Source organism: Schistocerca piceifrons, chromosome 9 (assembly GCF_021461385.2).
Source record: "Schistocerca piceifrons isolate TAMUIC-IGC-003096 chromosome 9, iqSchPice1.1, whole genome shotgun sequence".
Lineage (NCBI taxonomy): Eukaryota > Metazoa > Arthropoda > Insecta > Orthoptera > Acrididae > Schistocerca > Schistocerca piceifrons.
Window position 1 is genome coordinate 147,386,657 of NC_060146.1, and position 6,000 is coordinate 147,392,656.

A 6,000-nucleotide genomic window follows, 5' to 3' on the forward strand; every position below is an offset into this window, starting at 1 on the left:
GCCCAAAGTTTCGTTGGCTGGCGGTCACACGTTGCAAATTGCGACAGTGAATGGAATGTGGCGCATGACAGCTGTTCTGACAAGGGAATGGCCAGACTTGTCATGCCGAAACATGCAATGATTTTTCTACCACTGTTGGTTAACTGTGAAAAAGGTCCGCACGAAAAATTGTAGCTGCGTACGTGAACTGGAAGTCAGCTTAACAAAATCACGAAAGTAGCTGTTTTTCTTGCTTTGTGCATGCAGTGAAGGCTGGCCACCCCTGGATCCACGAGTCGCGAGCCATTGGAATGGTCAGCGTTGCGCGCATGGTCGTGAAGCGCGGTCACCTTATGGCAGGGTTCCCTAAAGAGGAATGTCGCTAAAATGTTCGTTTCTTTGGGATGCAATTTCTTTTAATTTCTTTTATGTATTTCCAAACATATCGTCCTGACACTAGCTCGAGGTGTGAAAGATATTCTGTACATCCACATTTATGCTCCGCAAGCCACTTTACGCGGAACATTCAGACTCCCTCACAGGTGATGGCGAAAGCTGTAAATGTTTTGCTCCTAGCTGTGGAGATATACAACAGAAGCCAAATTAAGCCATCAACAGAATACACGCGTGAATACTATGCGATGTGCGGAACAGCAGTTAAACTTCTGGATGAGCATGTAAATTACACAGACATTTGGCTAGAAACTACTAAAACACTTGATATTGTTGATTTCGAATGCATAGATGGCGAAGAAACTGAAGAAAGTTGTACTCTTGTACACTCTTCGAGTGATAGTGCCACGAATAATCAGCAAAATAATCAGCAACCATCTCTGAAAGAAACACCAGGAAGTAAAATTACTGTATCAGACAAAGAAAAAGCGGTGATGTACTGGTTGAACGAAAGTGATAAGAAACGCCTGTTTGTTAGCACTGTTCAAAATAATTATCGCTTTATCCATTCTGAAAGTATAGAACTGTATAGGTGGACAAAGGAAGTCGCTGGGCAACATGAGAGTCGACTGGAAATTGCAGCAGAGTTAAATGCGCGACTTTTTGAGCCATTTACCGAAGCCAGACAAAAGTCATTTAGTGACTGCGATACAATTTCACGCAACTGGACGTTAGATGTTGCCAACGCGATAGGCGCTGAAGAGTTAACAGCTTCTCAAAGGTGGATTAGTCGCTTAAGAAGATCACACAAAATTGTGGAATGAAAAATAACAAAATTTGTATTGAGAAACAGAGCGGAAAAAGAAGTAATTCGAACCAAAATGATAGTAGCTTTTATTACGAATGCGAAGCATAAAATCGCTAGTTTTAGTGAAGCTTTCGTTTACAACGCAGATCATTCCGCTTTCCAAAAAAGAAATATGTGCTAAAAGAACACTGCCATTCAGAGGGAAAAAACATACAGGGGCAACTGCGCAGTCCACGACTGCACTCACAGATTGATGCACTATAATGCTATAACAATACATTTACTTTTGTGCGTCAACATACAGCTATAATCAGCGGTGTAAATATATTTGCAGAGAAGAGATGGCAGGGGAAAATATAGGGAGCGAAAGGCTGTTTACAATTTGTACAGAAAGCAGATGGCAGTTATAAGAGTCGAGGGACATGAAAGGGAAGCAGTGGTTGGGAAGAGAGTGGGGCAGGGTTGTAGCCTCTCCCTGATGCTGTTCAATCTGTATTTTGAGAAAGCAATAAAGGAAACAAAAGAAAAGTTCGGAGTAGGCATTAAAATCCATGGAGAAGAAATAAAAACTTTGAGGTTCACCGATGACATTGTAATTCTGTCAGAGACAGCAAAGGATTTGAAAGAGCAGTTGAATGGAATGGACAGTGTCTTGAAAGGAGGGTATAAGATGATCATCAACAAAAGCAAAACGAGGATAATGGAATGTAGTCGAATTAAGTCGGGTGATGCTGAGGGAATTATATTAGGAAATGAGACACTTAAAGTAGTAAAGGAGTTTTGCTATTTGGAGAGAAAAATAACTGATGATGGTCGAAGTAGAGAGGATATCAAATGTAAACTGGCAATGACAAGGAAAGCCTTTCTGAAGAAGAGAAATTTGTTAACACTGAGTATTGATTTAAGTGTCAGGAAGTCGTTTCTCAAAGTATTTGTATGGAGTGTGGCCATGTATGGAAGTGAAATATGGACGATAAGTAGTTTGGACAAGAAGAGAATAGAAGCTTTCGAAATGTGGTGCTACAGAAGAATGCTGAAGATTAGATGGGTAGATCACATAACTAATGAGGAGGTATTGAATAGAATTGGGGAGAAGAGGAATTTGTGGCACAACTTGACTAGAAGAAGGGATCGGATGGTATGACATGTTCTGAGGCATCACTAGTTTAGTAATGGAGGGCAACGTGGAGGGTAAAAATCGTAGAGGGAGACCAAGAGATGAATATACTAACCAGATTCAGAAGGATGTAGGCTGCAGTAGGTACTGGGAGATGAAGAAGCTTGCACAGGATAGAGTAGCATGGAGAGCTACATCAAACCAGTCTCAGGACTGAGGATCACAACAACAACATTGTATTTAGGCCAATAGACATAACTAGTTATTGTAGTGGTTTTGAATACCTTTACTGGTCAGGGCTAAATGACTACTGAAAATATAATTGTTTTTGGATAGCTCAACATGAATTTCCTAAGGGATCGAAGTTTATCATGCATTTACCAGCAGACTAAGGCGCGGAGAAACTATTTCGCCGTACGCAACATTCGACAAAACAATTTGTGACTGTGAACCATCAAAATTTGCACAAACATAAATGAAAATTAAATACGTATGGTCATGAAGTAGTGAGACATAGGTTCTATGCTAAATAATTAGTCCATACGCAAGTTCCATTTAATTTTGAATTTATGGCAGTCGATATATAACGAACTTACATCTTATAACATTTCCAGATACACGTCGCTCTGTATAGTTTCTCACATGAACCTACTGCTACGCAGTATGGCACTTACACATTACACTAAAATAATAATCAGTTCGGAGCTAATGAGGAGATACACCAGCAGCCAAAAGCGAGACCTGTCTGACAAACAAACCGAAATCAGTCTTCAAAGTTCAAAGTCTTGCGATCCCTTCGAGAACTCGTGATGATATGTTTCAATGGTTGTAACGTAGTCAGTCATCTATGGTCCACAACAGACTGCTCTGAATTACCGGAATGTTCCACGTCATGAACTTGAAGCTGATTTTTCTATAGGATTAATCTGTGATTTGATTGCATCAACTTTGTCCGCCATATCTGTTACAAAATTGTAGCAGCTCCAGAAAATAGAAGGGCTAGGTTGAGGTGGGTGTAACATATTCCTTTAAAACACATTCCGTTTATTGCCACAATTTCAACGTCCAATAAACACACTTCTTTAAATGATTTTAAAGCCCCCAACAATTTCTTTATTACAATTTTCAAATCCCAAAATCCACAGTAAACGTTAATTACAATGCATTCTCATATAATCACAATAAGACACTATTTTAAGACAATTTCAATTGATCTGTGACATGATTTCATTTTTTTTTTTAATTTTTATTTACACATCAAGTTCCGAAGGACCAAATTGAGGAGCAAATCTCCAAGGTCGTGGAACGTGTCAGGACTCGAAATTACAACATAAAAGTAATAACAGACAAAAATAAAATGTTTATAAACCCGAAAATGTCAATCCATAAGTTTAAGTAAACGCAGTCAACAATACAACAAGAATCAGCGTAATTTTTCAAGGAACTCCTCGACAGATTAGAAGGAGTGACCCATGAGGAAACTCTTCAGTTTCAATTTGAAAGCGCGTGGATTACTGCTAAGATTTCTGAATGCGAGTGGTAGCTTATTGAAAATGGATGCAGCAGTATACTGCACACCTTTCTGCACAAGAGTTAAGGAAGTCCGATTCAAATGCAGGGATGGTTTCTGCTGAGTATTAACTGAGTGAAAGCTGCTTATTCCTGGGAATAAGTTAATATTGTTAACAAGAAATGACAGTAAGGAATATATGTATTGAGAAGCCAATGTCAAAATACCCAGACTCGTGAATAGGGTCGAAAAGAGGTTCCTGAACTTATACCACTTATTGCCGGAAACGCCCGTTTCTGAGCCAAAGATATCCTTTTAGAATGGGAAGAGTTACCCCAAAATATGATACCACACGACATAAGCGAATGACAATAAGCAAAGTAGACTAATTTTCGTGCCGGGTGATCACTTACTTCAGATACCGTTCGAATAGTAAAAATGGTAGCATTAAGTCTTTGAACAAGATCCTGAATGTGAGTTTTCCACGACAGTTTACTATCTATCTGAACACCTAGAAATTTGAACTGTTCAGTTTCACTAATCATATGCCCATTCTGTGAAATTAAAAGGTCAGGTTTTGTTGAATTGTGTGTTAGAAACTATAATAACTGAGTCTTACTGTGATTTAGCGTTAGCTTATTTTCTACAAGCCATGAATTTAGGTCATGAACTACACTATTTGAAACTGAGCCAATGTTGCACACAATATCCTTTACTACCAAGCAAACAGAAATGTTTTGGAGTTACCTGTAATACTAGAGGGCATATCATTTATATAAATAAGGAACAGAAGTGGCTCCAACACTGATCCCTGGGGCACCCCCCCCCCCCCCCCCATGACTTGGTTACTCAACATAAACGATTTTAAAGAATGCACTCTTGAAATATTTTAACTGAACAGTATATCGCAATACACACAACTAACTAATAACATGCTGTTATCCAAGCCTGAAACAACTAGTTCTGCTAGCAACACAGAAAACATTGCTTGTCTGAATATTACAATGCGGCACAGTTCCCAGTTTTCAGAACGGATTGCTCCCCAGTAACTGCAGCCAGATACAAGCCAGTCAACATTGCTTTCAGCGGCCCCTGCTTACTTACAGTAAGCAACGAAAACATCAGCCGAGCCATTCAACTGCTCACAACAAATTCAGACACCAGCATACAAGCTTTCTTGAGCATCGACGCCAACTAGTAGACAAATAAGGGAAATTTTATGGTAAACGCCAGTGTCACCGATGCAGAACATGTGAGCGACTCTGGAGCGATACGGCGAAAGGCGTCCTGCAGAAAGACCGAGCTGAATAATCGATACATCCAGGTCGACAGCTGAAAACGAAAGACCACTCCACCGATGTACCCGGTAAGGATGATGATGATGATGATGATGATGATGATGATGATGTTTGGTTTGTGGGGCGCTCAACTGCGCGGTCATCAGCGCCCGTAGAAAGTCCCAGTTTTTACACAGTCCAATCTAGGCACTGTCACGAATGATGATGAAATGATGGGAACAACACAAACACACAGTCCAAGGGCAAATAAAATCCGCAACCCGGCCGGGAATCGAACCCGGGACCCCGTGATTCAGAGGCAGCAACTAGACTACGAGCTGCGGACTCCGGTAAGAAGCAGCTGCAATTATAAGCAATTCATCATAAATCTGATCTAAACAAAAACGCCATGATTGGTCAAAAGCCATATCACAAGTACACTGTTATTGTTACGCTCTTAGAAGTAGGTCCTACCTATGTATTAGATATATTATTACTAAGTAACGTTAAATGAGACTTTAAGATATTCAAATATATTAACAGCCATTAACGTTTCTCTTATCACGCTTTACCTACGTAGTTTTTATTTCAAAAACCGTATACAGTCACAGCCTCTGCAGCGTTGTGCTCTGATTGTCCTGTCAACACAGGATTTGTATCATGTATTTCAGTTGACCGATGTAGGTCAACTGAAGAACAGGATACTAGTACCAGCGAAGGCTAAAAAATGACAAAATTTGTATTCTGAATTCAGTTGATCTATAGGTCAGCTGAAGAATAGGATACAACCTTTGCAGGTCAACTGAAGTACAGGACGCCAGTGTTACGTACGCCGCTTTTTTCACTTTCACTAGTACTAGTATCCTATTCTTCAGCTGACTACATAGTACAAGTTATGAATCAATCGCAGAGGAAA